Source organism: Homarus americanus, unplaced genomic scaffold (assembly GCF_018991925.1).
Source record: "Homarus americanus isolate GMGI-L3 unplaced genomic scaffold, GMGI_Hamer_2.0 scaffold45698, whole genome shotgun sequence".
Lineage (NCBI taxonomy): Eukaryota > Metazoa > Arthropoda > Malacostraca > Decapoda > Nephropidae > Homarus > Homarus americanus.
Window position 1 is genome coordinate 8,721,124 of NW_024735554.1, and position 16,162 is coordinate 8,737,285.

Here is a 16,162-nt window from a genome sequence, read left to right on the forward strand (position 1 = left end):
GCCACCACCACCTGCCTCCACTACTAGCCACCACCACTTCCCTCCATTACTAGCCACCACTACCTCCCTCCACTACTAGCCGTCACCCTAACCCTCCACTACTAGCCACCGCTACCTCCCTCCACTACTAGCTGTCACCCTAACCCTCCACTACTAGCCACCACAACCTCCCTCCACAACTAGACACCACAACCACAACCACCCTCCACTACTAGCTACCACACCTTCCCGCCACTACTAGCCACCACAACCACCCTCCACTACTAGCCACCACAACCTCCCTCCACAACTAGCCACCACAACCACCCTCCACTACTAGCTACCACAACCACCCTCCACTACTAGCCACCACCACCTGCCCCACTACTAGCCACCACCACTTCCCTCCATTACTAGCCACCACTACCTCCCTCCACTACTAGCCGTCACCCTAACCCTCCACTACTAGCCACCGCTACCTCCCTCCACTACTAGCTTTAACCCTCCACTACTAGCCACCACAACCTCCCTCCACAACTAGACACCACAACTTCCCTCCATACAGGCCATTACAACGTCCCTCCATACTAGCCACCACTACTTCCCTCCACTACTAGCCACCACAACCACCCTCCACTACTAGCTACCACAACCACCCTCCACTACTAGCTACCACACCTCGCCACTACTAGCCACCACAACCACCCTCCACTACTAGCCACCACACCTTCCTGTCACTATTTATTAAACTTGTGAATTATTGTAATTAAAAGTTTTCTAACATACTGAAAAGAATTAATAAAACCTTCCTTTGATGACCACAGCACAACGCATTTCACTTGTATACCTAACCTAACCTAACCTCTCACGTTCAGACTTGGCTCATTGTCACTGATGGTAACATTATATCATTATATAAGTATAATTCGCCCTCATTCTTCTCTTTCTTCTCCACTCCTTCCCGTCCTCCTCCTCGGCCCCCCCTCCTCCTCCTCCTCCTCCTCCTCCTCCTCCTCCTCCTCCTCTTCTTGCTACTTCTTCTCCATCTCCTCCTCAGTGTGAGAGTGTCAGTGAGGGTGTCAGTGTGAGGGAGGGAGGATGAGATAGGGTGTCAGTGTGAGGGAGGGAGGATGAGATAGGGTGTCAGTGTGAGGGAGGGGGGATGAGGCAGGGACGTTGGGTGTCAGTGTAGTGCGAAGGAGGGTGTCAGTGTGAGGGAGGGAGGATTCAGCGGTAATGCCACAATCGTGTCTTCTCCACCAGTGCGCCTCTCCACCACCGCCTTAATCACATCACCTCATATTGGCTCCCTCCTCCGTGACCATTCCTCCCTCCCTCCGTGAACCATTCCTCCCTCCCACCGTGAACCATCCTCCCCTCCTCCGTGAACCATCCCTCCCCTCCTCCTCCCACCATCCTCCCTCCCTCCGTGAACCATCCCTCCTCCCACCTTGAACCATCCCTCCCTCCCTCGTGAACCATCCCTCCCTCCCACCGTGAACCATTCCTCCCTCCTCCGTGAACCATCCCCCCTCCCTCCGTGAACCATCCCTCCCTCCCACCTTGGGTCCTCCCCTTCCACCCCCCTCTTTGTAGAGAAAGAGGTGGAAGAAGAAAGTTATAGTTTGGATTTTGAAGAAATTTAGGAGGGAGGTAGGAGAGGGCGGGCTGACCTGCTACAGGTTAGCTAAGCTAATAGTGTGTTAGGGTTGTGTCATGGGTTAGTTATTCCCCCTCCTCTTCCCTCCCACCGTAGACCATCCCCCTCCTAAAAAACAGCTAGGTAAATAGTCATAGAGAGGGGGGGTATAGATAAAGACAGACATGGTTAAAAAGAAAGTTAGTGAGAGAGAATCGTTATCTATAGGATGGGGATGTCTTCATTTTACTACTAGAATGAATATTTGCTTACATGACGGCATCGTGTGAAGGTGACAGAGGGATCAGCCGTGTTTATAGTCAGTCACTCACATCATCTCTGCCGGCTTTATCCGGTTGGTCACTCCCTCGTCTTTAACAACATTCACTCATGCCAAAAAAAACTAAAAAAAAAAAAAATAAATAAATAAAATAAAAAAATAAGCTAAATAATATTAATCAATTTTTATATCCTTATAATTTATTAAACTGTAAATATAAACAGAACAACAAGTCTGTAACGTTCGTATGTCGTTATTTATATTTCTTAACGTCATACTGAATTGTGTTTATAAAAGGAAGAAATATACATATTTTTTGCCAATATTCAGAAGAGTAATCATTGACTTAATTACAATGATTTGAAGACAACAATATTATATGCAATTCTAATCGCGTGAGATTTTTTTTATAAGAGGAGAAAAAGAAAAATGAGGAGGAGGAGGACAAGGGGGGAGAAGGAGGGGGAGGAGAAGAAGGAGGGGAGGAGAAGAAGGAGGGGGGAGGGGAGAAGGAGGAGGACGGCGAGTTGGAGAAGCTAACAGTCAAACCCGCTTGTGGTGTGAGAGGTTCCAGTGATCCAAGGTCTTATATGGATTAATGTTATGAGATAAAAACTTTCTCAGTATCACCGTGCGATTATTTTGTTATTAAAATGTATTTCGTTTTTGTCATGACATGTGCAACTCAATCTTCTTCTTCACTATCATCACCATTACCATCATCACCATCACCACCATCACCACCCTTGTAGTATGAAGACTTCTACACATTAACTACCTGCAAACACCTCTCATCTCTCACCTTTTCAACTGGTGAAGGGTCGTCTTTTGGTCTACCGTGAGTAAACATTATAAAAGGCATAATAATCCTGTAGCTTCCCGCCCACCTGACATATCCTCTTCTCTCCCGCCCACCTGTCATATCCTCTTCTCTCCCGCCCACCTGTCGTATCCTCTTCTCTCCCGCCCACCTGTCGTATCCTCGTCTCTCCCGCCCACCTGTCGTATCCTCGTCTCCCGCCCACTTGTCAAATCCTCGTCTCTCCGCCCGCCCATCCTCGTCTCTCCCCCTTGTCAAATCCTCGTCTCTCCCGCCCACCTGTCGTATCCTTCTCTCCGCCCACCCATCGTATCCTCTCTCTCCCGCCCACCTGTCGTATCCTCGTCTCTCCCGCCCACCTGTCGTATCCTCGTCTCTCCCGCCCACCTGTCGTATCCTCTTCTCTCCCGCCCACCTGTCAAATCCTCGTCTCTCCCGCCCACCTGTCGTATCCTCGTCTCTCCCGCCCACCTGTCGTATCCTCTTCTCTCCCGCCCACCTGTCAAATCCTCGTCTCTCCCGTCCACCTGATATATTTTGTCAAAGAAAACTAATGTTAACAGTATCTTTCTTCATTTTCCTTTTCCTTTATAACTTGTGATCTCACCACCAACCTCCCAGATTTATCAGCCCATAAGTACCTCAACCATGCGTCACATCCCCCTACCACTCTTCTCAAAAGAAGATTAAATTGTAAGTAGAAAACAAAGACAGGAGGTTCGAATCCCACACGCCAGCCGAGCGTCGATCCTCTTTTGATAAGGCAGCATTCGTATTCATAATGGCTCCCCGGATCACACCAGGTGGCTGTGGCGAGCTTCTTTCCCACATACACGGCCCCACTCTCCCACCCAGCCTCCTCTCCCTACCCGCACCCCCCTCCTCCTAGTCCTTCTCCCTCTCGCACACCTCTCTCTCTCTGGCCTCTCCCCCCTGCCCCCTCCCTCCCCCGCCCTCTCCCCCCATGGCTCTCACACACACACACACACACACACACACACACACACACACACACACACACACACACACACACACACACACACACATACACACTTATATCGCCACCACCACCAACAGTCTCAATATTTTATGTGAAGTGATATATATATATATATATATATATATATATATATATATATATATATATATATATATATATATATTGTGTGTGGTCTGGGCTCCAAACTCTTTGACGCCACAGAGAGCTTCACAGCAGCTGTTTACCTCTCCCAGTAGCATGGACAGGTAATGTGTTTGTTTACTTGACTCGCAACCCTCGAGGAAGTGTTAGTCACGTTATAAAACTAATTTGATCATGATAGGACTCTGACCTTCACACATACACATGGTGGCACCCAGCAATACTTCCACTGTACCTAGCATGGTGGCACCTAGCAATACTTCCACTGTACCTAGCATGGTGGCACCTAGCAATACTTCCACTGTACCTAGCATGGTGGCACCTAGCAATACTTCCACTGTACCTAGCATGGTGGCACCTAGCATTACTTCCACTGTACCCTAGCAATGGTTACTTCCACCTAGCATGGTGGCACCACTTCCACTGTACCTAGCATGGCACCTAGCAACTTCACTGTACCTAGCATGGTGGCTAGCATTACTTCCACTGTACCTAGCATGGTGGCACCCTAGCAATACTTCCACTGTACCTAGCATGGTGGGACCTAGCAATACTTCCACTGTACCTAGCATGGTGGCACCTAGCAATACCTCCACTGTACCCTAGCATGGTGGCTGCCTCACTGTACCTAGCATGGTGGCACCTAGCAATACTTCCGCTGTACCTAGCATGGTGACACCTAGCAATACTTCCACTGTGCCTAGCATGGTGGCACCTAGCAATACTTCCACTGTACCTAGCATGGTGGCACCTAAAATACCTCCACTGTACCCTAGCATGGTGGCACCCAGCAATACTTCCACTGTACCTACCATGGTGGCACCTCATAATACCTCCACTGTACCCTAGCATTGGCACCCAGCAATACCTCCACTGTACCTAGCATGGTGGCCAGCAATACTTCCACTGTTAGCATGGTGGCACTTAGCAATACCTCCACTGTACGTAGCATGGTGGCACCCAGCAATACCTCCACTGTACCTAGCATGGTGGCACCCAACAATACCTCCACTGTACCTAGCATGGTGGCACCCGGCAATACCTGCACTGTACCTAGCATGGTGGCACCCAACAATACCTCCACTGTACCTAGCATGGTGGCACCCAGTAATACATCCATCATACCTAGGATGGTGGCACCCAGTAATACATCCATCGTACCTAGCATGGTGGCACCCAGTAATACATCCATCGTACCTAGCATGGTGGCACCCAGTTATACAACCATCGTACCTAGCATGTGACACTTAGCATAATGGCACCCCACAATGCACCTACAAATCCTAACATGGAGGCCCCTAGCACCCGCCACCGCCAACCACCAACCGCCTCGCCCACATTACCAGCGGCAGCAGCAGCAGTAAGACGACCAGCTCGCCTCACAAAACACAAACTCTCTGGAAATCAATATAGCAACCTCTCCCCCTAAAGATGTATTCACCGCCATCCACAAGTTTTCCCGCCTCGGCCTGGCCCGCCACAACTTCCCGCGCGCGCCCGGACTGCCGTGTTTTGCATGAATTGGCGCGAAGAAAGACTCCCTTCTTTTTTTTCTTTTTTTTATGCGTTTCCCGCCAAAAAGGGTGAAATCTGTACCCACACCCACCCTTCTCCCTCTGCTCCTCCTGCTGCTGATACCCCCTCCTTCTCCTAACGATCCCCTCTCCTCCTATCAATCCTCTCTTCTTCCTCTTTCTACTCCTCTTCCTCTTACTAACCTTCCCTTCTCCTTTTGCCCCTCCTCATCTTCCTCTCATTTCCCCCCTTCCCCTCCTATTTCACCCTCCCTCTCCTCCTCCTACCAACACCCATTCCTCACTTGACTCCTACCAACATTCTCTTCTTCTTCCTCTTCCTATCAACCCTCACCCCCACTCCTCCTCTTCCCTCCCCATTTTTCTTCCATCAAAAAAAAGCTCTGGGGGAGGAGGATTCGGATGTGTATATACCTGCAGAATTATTTTCGCATTGTCTCGTATTTTTTTCAATGTAAAGGTATACAGTACAGTATATATTATCAAAATACAAGTATACGGCGGGTAATCGATTTCCTAGACTTTCTATAGTAATTATTAAGTTATTTATTCTGTATTAATTTATTGTTATTTTTTTCATTTTTTTCTGGTGTAAAATAGTTTTCTATGGGTATATGTCGCTATAATAAGGTCATTAGCACGATTTAAGGTTCTTTGCTTCCTTATATCGTATAAATATTCACTAATTATTGAATTAGTTATTCATCTTTATTCATTTATTGTTATATATATTCTTTCTTTTGTGATAAAGTTTGCCTGGTGAAGTTGACAAACAAATTACTTTGGGAATCCGAGTGTAACCTAATTTAAGGATGTATCTTGCCACTGATTTGTCGACAATGGAGCCATCTGCATGCTGATTGGTCGGTGGGTGGGTACGGTGGCGGCCAGGCATGATTCAGTAAGGGTACGAAGGCGTCCCCTTTATCACTTCCAACTACCACTTGTCTACAACTATCACTTATTTACACCTACCTCCACTTATAACTACCACTTATTTACACTTACCACCTCTTACAACTACCACTTATTTACACCCATTTATAACTCACTTATTTACAACCACCTCTTATAAATAATCACTTATAACTATTACTTACCTCTTATAAATAACCACTTATAACTCCCACTTATTTCCAACTATCACTTATAACTATTTGATGGATGTGGACAGACAGACAGAGGCTGATATATTAGTGAGAGAGTAATGGGTAAAAATAACAATGGCAGTATAATAACGTCTGTTGGCCTGTCTGTCTTTGCATGTCTATCATTCATAATAATCTGTCTTGAGTCTCTCTCTCTCTCTCTCTCTCTCTCTCTCTCTCTCTCTCTCTCTCTCTCTCTCTCTCTCTCTCTGGAGATACACAGCAGTTGAAGGTGGCGGTCCGAGATGATACGAAGAGAGGAGCCACTGTGTGTGTGTGAGTGAGATTAGTAGCCTCCACACCATATCAAGTTGACCTGAAAATTAGCTCCACCCAGTTTATTTTTCACCTGATGATTAAACACCCTGATGCTATCTGTTGAGTTAGGTAAGGTTGGGTGGTTAATTTTCAGGTAAAATAAGCTAGGGCTAATCTTTAGGTTATCTCAATGTAACTTCTTATCTTTAATGGACGTAGTGATTAGAGACTTGAGAGGAAGAGGTTATCAGTTATCAGTTTTCAGTTATCGTGTGTGTGTGGGGTAGCAAAGGTCCTCCTAATTTGAGGGTAAAGGAGGGAAGACGAAGGGGGAGGGGGGGATTTGTATCTTTCTTATTATTAGTAACGGGGGAAGTGGGAAGGGGGGAAGGGAGAGGGAAGAAGAGAGGAAGGGGTGACTTGTCTCTATTACCGTTGCCTTCACCTGACACCTTCACCCCCTTTTATGTGTTATACAATAGACTATCACCATCCCCTACCCCTCTCCCCCCCCCTCTCTCTCTATCTGTCGTGGTTTTTCCTCTTGAGTGAAGGTTAGGTGAGGAGCTATCTGCTATCCTCTTTATATGCCACCTGTCACTCGCTACCTGCTATCTTCTTTTAATGCCACCTGCCATCCTCTTTATGCCACCTGCCATCCACTTTATGCCACCTGCCATCCTCTTTATCCCACCTGCCATCCTCTTCATGCCACCTGCCACCCTTTTTACATGCCACCGATAACCTACCATCTTCGGGTTAAGAAATACATTGTAACATTCTCTGTATAACTCTTTGTGGGTTGAAAGTCTCATTCTTGGCCCCCACCAGAAATCGAACCCATGTTAGTGGTCTGGGAGGCGAGAGCTCTACCCTTCACGATGTCCGGTTCTCGTAGGAAAATCTTTTCTCTTCTTGAGGAGTCGTCCCTTTCCCTTCACGCCCGTTGCTCCCAAAGTATTATACCAGCAGACATTATTGGAAATCCTGAGTGACTGTTTTTAATGATTTACGTTAGGCTCGCGCGCGCTGGGGGATCAGGGAAAATCCGATGCGCTTAGCTCTCCATTACTGAGGATTGGGCCAGACTTTAGAGTCGTCAGTGGATCTGATGTATAAGCGACCTGTCTGGCGGGAGGCGCGAGGCTTCTTATTATCCCCAACCCACTGCTTCCTCTACTTTTTTCTTTGTGTTCATTCATGTTACCTATATACAGTACATAATATGTATGTATAATGCTGTACACGGTTGTAGAATAATGTAAGATGTAGATATGCTGTGCATTTTATTGTGTATATTGATAAAGTCTCATATAGCGTCACTGTACTACTGATGTACAGTACAAAAGATAGGGTCCTGATTGTATACATAGCGGTGTGTACTACTAATGTACACAAGGTAGAAGCTCCTGCTGGCGTACATGGTTGTGTGTACCTGCCGTATGTACCTGACATTTATCGGTCATATGTACTGTACCTGTCATAGGTACCTGTCGTTACATGTCATATTATCTGTCATGTATATGTAATATTTACCTGGCATATACCTGTCATGTTACCTATCGTGTTACCTGTCATATATACCTGGCCTACGTACTTGCCTTGTACGTACCTGTCATTATACCTGTCATATGAACCTTTCGTGCGTACCTGTCATTACTAAAAAAATGACAATAAAAAAATAATAAGTTCCCTAATTCCTCTTAACTGAAAATATATAAAAAGACACTTAAATGATTAGCTCTTAACTAGACTCAACCTTAATTAAACGTTTACAAAATTTTTCCAATCTTAACTTTGTCTCCTAACTGATACTAAAGTTAAGGTAGACACTTGAGTTAAGGTTGATTCCCAGTACATAAATCATAACATTGACATCCCACTGTAGGGGAAGATAAAACACAGGGTAGGTGACGGTCGAAATATACAGTGCTCTTGTTCTTCCGTTTTATTTTCTACAGTGAGTGGTAGTTCTTAGCTGTTCAGTTATGTTTATTATTCATCGTAATAAATTCTGAACTCCTGTTGTCAGTTAATATAAGTTAATGGCTACTACACTGTTAGAGGGCTTTGTAGTCTCCTGTTGTGAAATTACTAAAACAGTTAATGGCTACTACACTGTTAGATGACTGTGCAGTCTCCTGTTGTGATTTACTATAACAGTTAATGGCTACTACACTGTTAGATGACTGTGTAGTCTTCTGTTGTCAGTTAATATAACAGTTAATGGCCACACTGTTACAGGGCTGTGTAGTCACCTCCTTAACTCCCCCGATATAAGCCGCCGCCGACGCTGCCAACTTTCATCATAATTTTTAATGGCCAATTTGTTTATATATTTACTCTATTTTTTTTTTCAAATCTGTTCCCCTCAGGTGGCCAGAAATAAACCTAACTTCTGTACCAAGTATTTATTAACATTTAAATAGTAATATAGATAACACATATTAACATCTGTAGTACAAAGGATAGTAAATATTAGAAAATTCATTTGGCTTTTTAGGTGAGTTACTGGGAATGTATCTGAGTATCTTACTGTTAATATCTCTCTCTGTTTGTCAGTTACATTCCATTTTCCACTTTCATTATTCATCACACTTTATAACTCCTTGATAGAGGGTTTATTTATTCACAGTAAATCGTGATTTCATAAGTCAGTGATCCTGTGTAGTTAAGAGAGCCTGCCTGCACAGTCGGTGGCTTTGGCAATATTTATCGTTATGTAATGCATTCACGCTGAGTATTTATTTATATTGCAGACTTAAAGCTTTATCTACACATTGAGAGTTAATATTTAAACAATGTCAAAATGCTGTTGTATAATCTAATAAACGTATTTCAAGATTAAAGTTTGTTTGAGAGGTTCTCGTATAGAAAATTAATGGCGGTATGAATATTTTTTCTTTTTACGTAATATTTTTCCGTAATGACGGTATACCTTTCTTAATTTGTGGTTTTTATGTCCTAACGTCATTTAGTTAACAAAGTTAACCTGAAAAATATTCGAATAAATATTAATTATGATAAGTTAACCCAACTATATGATTTATAAATGAAGAATCAGCACAACACATCATAATCACTTAACACTCAGAAACTCACAAATAAAAAAAAAATATCCTCCTATTTTATAAAGTAATAATAATGCGTTATAAAGTAGAAGCTATTTTAGTTGTATTTATGCTCGAGTGTTTGATTATAATTCTCTGACGTCATCATAATTTCCTACTACAGTACTTTGTGTTGTACTGTCTGTGTTTTAGTGACAATTATCGTGTATTGAGAATATTATATAAAAAACGCTGCTGGGATTTTGTTATATTATGAGTTTATCACATATTTTTGCCAGCTGTTAACATTTACCAGAAAAAAAGCCAGTTCGTATTTTAAGAGTCAGGGAAATTTACCTTTAATCGTGGTGTAAATGAAGTAGATACTAGAGCGTAGAAATGGCCAAGTGTATTAGTAGTAGCAGTGGTATTTATTATTATTATTATTATTATTATTATTATTATTATTATATGAAGTAGCATTTATTATTATTGTTGATATTTTTTACAAGACATTACAGTTGATAACACATGCTAGGTAGTGTGTAAATGATGTTATGATATAAACATGGGGATGAGTACAAAATAAAACACAGTTCCTCAAATTCGTCTTCTGTTATTTACATGAGAAACAACACAACAATATACAGACTTTACTTGAGACACAGGTACAATCACTTACTAGTAAATTTAAAAGGTTTATTATGCATAGGTGCCTAATACCAATGTTATAGCATATTGATATCTTGAACATTTCATTCACTATGATAAATTTCACATGTTGAGATAGAGTCCAGTAGTTTTGATTTGGAGATACAAGTACAGTATTATGACCAAGCGAGCGTTGTCAGTCCTCTTATCTCTTGCGACATAACAGAAGGATTAAGAGTTTAACCTTTATGGATCTATATAGCGTCAGATGTATAAATCGAGGTGCTGCCTAAACGTGGGCAGGTTGACAGTCACCTATGTGAACACACAGTTTCCCTAATACTGACTGGAGAAGATGTACACAACACACAAGCCCGGGTCCTTACTGCTGCCTGAGGGTCGGGGCCACCCTACGCCATCTAGTAGTTCCCTTGACGTTCCTCTCGTACTACAGCAGCGGCAAAATGAAACTGACACAACCACTATAAACATATGACGACGTTGACTGTGACGCTGAGAAGCAGCAGAATTAAGCTACGTGAGGGTGGCCAACGACTGACTCGGTCACCACCGAGGAACTAAGAGCATGCATGTCCACACTGGCCACACTCCTCGCACTCGCCTACCTCTTCTCTCTAACTGTTAACAAACACTTGTGTTTCATTCATTGCCGGTGTGTGTGCAGCTTTTATAATTATTTTAAACTTTTATGTAAGAAACGTATACCTGCCATTAAAGGGGAAAACTACTGCAGGATAACCAGTAACTACAATATTATGATGCATCTTATTAAGGAGAGGTGATATTATATGTGCCATTTGTAGTGTGGCTCAACGTGGGCGAGAGTCGGAGTCGAGTCTTTGCCTGCCCCGGTCAGTATAGTAGTCCCGACAAAACCTGTACAAAATGAGACTGTCCACACGTTCGCATCTTTGATAATTTGTTTAAGTTATCAAGATCATCACTGTTCTCTTTTGCAGTTTAGTTAACGAGCGCGAAGGTTGTATTAATAACACGTGGAGGTAGTTTAGCACCATCTCAGACAGTCCTCCAGTAGATGTGCGGGGGTTCAGTGTGACCGTGAGTGACGCTGTGGTTCCCGGCGTCACCCGACCCTCAATAAGCGGACACACTTGTGGGCCATTATAGAGACATGGAGAAGGTAAAGGCTATATACATACTGAAGAATTATTCACGAGACCAAGTTGCTATTCGAATATGAGGGATATTTCGCTTTCCCTTAAATGTAACAACCCGTGTAAAGGTAAGGTGTATCAGGATTGTGAGCCAGGTGCAGGGGAGCAGGTGGGCGCCAGAGACGAATCCTGCCACCTACAGTCCCCTGACCTCACCCACACCCTCATTCACCGGTATTATTTATCATGAGGCAGTTGGTGGCCGCCCAGTGCGTGATGTGTCAGCGGTACAGTCTTCCCTCAACTCACGTGGACATTTTTGCCATGTTGTGAGTATTGATCTAAACAACTTACTGTGATACTAAGTCTTGAATCTCATTTTACAGTTTCTTGAGGTAATTTTTTGGTGTAATTGAATACGCATATGTTCTTTTGTAGTTTTGGCACTACTTGTGTAAATATCTCGACTAGGCTTCGAACAGCAACTTCGTTCTCGTGTTTACTGAAGTGAAAATTCTTGAAACATTTGGAAGCCTGTGAGAACTGATGATTGCAAGACACTGATTGTCTTTACGTAGACGTTAAGCTGGTAAATTAAAATAAACTTTGGCGTATTACGCTTTGGCGACCGCTTTCCAGGACTGATCTTAAGAATACCTGTACAAAGTAAGTATACAAATTAACGTCTCCTGGTTTGGAGAAGATAACGCTCCTTTCCTATTATGTCAGACAAAAATGCAGCATATTGACCAGCCACAGGCATAATGCATATCTGGATACAGCTGTTACTTGTGGACTATGGTAAACACCCGTTGTTTGTAGTCATGAAATAATGATTCGAACACCAGCCGAGAAACGAGGACTCGGACACTGAACCATCATGTTGCTGTTGTAAATATTGCATCACAATAAAGGGGAACAACATGATGCTAAATATTATGTCATTGCCAATCAGATTATAGATCAAAATTTTGCATAAATATTATTGCTATATGGTCCATAAAATATTAATAGCTTCTATACTTTAAAGACTTAGTCGTCTAAATTTTACATTAGCTTCAGTGCCAGACAGTCCAAGAAACATAACCATTTACTGTACTAGTTCGCTTACTAACCGTTCAGGCGGTCGGTCTGTTCATTGTTACACACATATCCCGTGTTTTGAAAAATTACAAGTCCACTTTTTACATTAATATAACCTTGCCAGACAGCCGGAGAAACATTACCTTGTATACTTTATCAGAGGGACCTCAACACCTCGGTACTTCAGCTCACTTGGGTCGAGGACTCAAACACCGGTTCACTAGGACGAGGCTTTGTTGATTTCCCCAGAGGATAATAGGAACCAGGTGGAGTGTACGTGTGAGGCTGAGGACCGGGCCTAGTGTAGGGTAGGAACCAGTCCCAGTACAGCAGAAGGCGCTACACACGCCCTCATCACCACGCCTGGCCAGGACGCAGCGTCACATAAACCCAGCCTAACCTAATATAAAGATTAAACCAATATAACTTAGGTGATATACGACCTCCGTTAGGTTAGGTTAAGTTAGGTTAGATGAGGTTAAGCTAAGTTTGGTTTAGCTAAATAGGTTAGGTTAAGCGAGATTAGGTTAGGCTAGATTAAGTTCCTCTAGGCTAGGCTAGGTTAGGTTGTAAGAGATTTAAGCGTGCATCCTGCCAGGACTTGGGTAAACTGTGTTCACCCAAGTTTCCTGTGTGCAGGATGTGGCATAGCCGGCCAACCCTGGTGGTGAGGGTGTGTATGTAGTGCGTGGTGGTGGCTGGGCCGTGAGCTGAGAACCTCCCGCTCATGGAAGGAGACAGAATCCATATACACAAAGATCTCTATACAACTACACTACCTTTGGCATCTAAAGAATTGTCAAAGAATAGATAAAAACAATAAAACTGGACATTTAGTTGTCTTAGTGAACTATACATTGAACACTGAATGACTAGCGAGATTGTTCAAAAGGGGAGCGTTGCGTCAGAGACGTCACAAGACGCCGGCAGGAGTAACTGAACATAACAGAAGCGCAAATCATCACAAACAAGAGTATCACATAGAAGGTGAGAAAGTGAGGTTGTATCATAAAAGGCGAGCTTTGGCTCCGGTTTTCTTTTGGCAACATTATGTATTATACACCGGTGGGTGTTGAGGAGGGTGTGTGACCCCCCCAGGTGGGTGTGGGGGGCCACAGTGCTGGGTCACCTGGACGACCATCAACCCTCCTTGGTGCGGCCGTCGTCACGACCCACATCTGGCCGGGGGTCGTGCAGGGGCTGACCCTCCCCGCGACACTCACCCCTGCTGCCACCCCTGCTGCCGTCAGGAGAGCCTGGGGGCGCCTCCTTACGCCCGTCATCATGGCGGAGGTCCTCCACACCGTCGCTACCCTCTACTTTATGACCGTCGATGGTGCGGTATATCTGGGTGAGGTGCTTGAAGATGTACTGAGGGCCAAGCCCCTCCCTGGCGCTGCTGCTGGCGCTGCCGCTGCTGCTCCTACTACAGCTGCGTCGTTCACCTGTGTCCTCGTCGCTGGTATCGGCGGGGTCTGGGTGTGGGCGTGAGGGTGGGTGAAATGCTGACACTCGGTCATCGCCGCCATGTAGGACTCCCATACTAGTCGGGGCTGACACGGGAGGCGGGTCGTCCCGTGGGGGGCGGGACTCTAGTAGTGGCGGTGAGTTGCGGGAGGAGAAAGACTTGATGGTGGTGATGGGTGAGTGAGAGGAGGTTATGGGGGGGTGAAACCCCAGCCCTCCCCCGCCTCCTCCACCTATAGCTGTGTCTTTATTGTGCAACGCCTGTGTGGCCGCCATAGTGCGCAGCTGCCCGGCCAGTCGCAAGTCCAGCAACAGACGGTAGGGGTCCAGGGGTGTGGGCGGTACATGGGCAGCCATGGGCACTTGTGGGCGGAGGAGCGACGCCCGAGTGGACCATGGGCTGAGTACGTCGTGTGGAGGGGGCACAGAGGTGGGCAGGAAAGGTGCCTGCATGAGGAAGGGGGCTGGCAGGCCCTCTGAGGGGTGTTTGTCAGCCTCGCGTCCTTCACTCTCCAAGCGGGGCCTCTTGGCGCCCACTTCGTCCTCGCTGGAGCTGAGCGCCGACACATCGGAGAAGAGGGAGCGTTTGATGCCCTTGTCGTGGTGCAGTTGTGGGGGCGCCTGGTTGCGATGGGTGGCGGCCGCCAGGTCCAGAGGGGGCGGCATTACTGTGGGTGGCAGTGAGGGTGGGGGCGGGGGAGTGCTCTTGGCCAGTAGAGCGGCCCTGATGTGCTGTTGTAAGGTCTGGTCAGGGGGCAGCCCCGGAGTGCCAGCACGAGGGGCCATGCGACGCAGCAGGTCGCTGAAGAAGTTGCCGGGGAAAGGTGCTGACATGTTGAACAGGTAGGGGGGCGTGGCCGACACCAGCTGAGACACGAACTGGAAGGTATTGAAGTTGTGGAGGTGTCTGGGAGGAGGTGCGTGGCCAGGGCTCACGTCTCCCGACCCCCGCACACCCGTCACGTTGGCTTCCGGTGTCGCCATCTGCCGGAAAAAAATCACAGTTACTAACTTTCTTATTCATCATATTTAATTTCTTATACGAGCATGTGCATCTGGTAAGGCTCGGCGTCGTACCTACAATATCTCACCCAGAGAAACTTACAATAAAACTTTACCTGAAAATAAGAAAGACTTCACGGCCAGTAACAAACATTAAACATTACGAAGCATCTTAAGATCAGCCCCACCCACCTGACGAGTAAACACCCTAACACTACCTGGAGGGGGTAAGGTTTTATTAAATTAAGTTAGATTAGGTCATGATAATTTAGATACGATTAGATTAGTATATGTTAAATTAGCATTAAGGTAATTAATCCTAATGTAAAATAAGCTGTGTGGGGGAGCCAATCTTAAGGTGATCTAACTCGATTACTATAACTTACATAAACAAGTCAGACAGCGTCACCAGTACACACTTAACCTAACCAAACCAAATCTAACCTGTCCTAACCTAACCTAACCAGTACACACAACAACAAAATACGTCCGTAGCCCATAGTATTAGTCCCTTACAGGTAAAACTGAAGAGGGGGTAGGGGGTAGGGGGGATTGTTGCTTAAAGTACTTGTCTCTCCACATCTCTCTATGGTCATTATTTTTTCCCTCGTCGTTCATTACACACAAACCATTGACGATTTTTTCCTTCATCTTGGTGCAGATTTAGAGGACATTTTTTTTTGGCTTTTATTATTTTTTTTTTATGTGGATGAAATTTGATTGGCTGGTGAAGACAATTCTTGTACGTTACTTTTTTTATAACATAACATAACATAACCTAGCTGAACTAACCTAAATTAACCCTTACCTAATCTAACTTAAACCTAACCTAATCTAACCCAACCTAACTTAACCAAGCCAAACCAAACCTAATCTAGCCAGCCACCACCCCCCCCCCCAGGTATCGTTAGGGTGTTTAATCATCAGGTGAAATGAACTGAGTGTCTAATCTTCAGGTGATCCGATTATTATT

The 16,162-nt window shown here is 45.1% G+C and overlaps 1 protein-coding gene across 1 annotated transcript in view; it reads left to right on the forward strand.

Annotated features, from left to right (window-relative positions):
- The window catches only part of LOC121871481 (vesicle transport protein SEC20-like), a 94,288-nt gene that overhangs the window by 71,609 nt on the left and 6,517 nt on the right, over positions 1-16,162 (forward strand). The gene's annotated exons all lie outside the window — the stretch shown is intronic.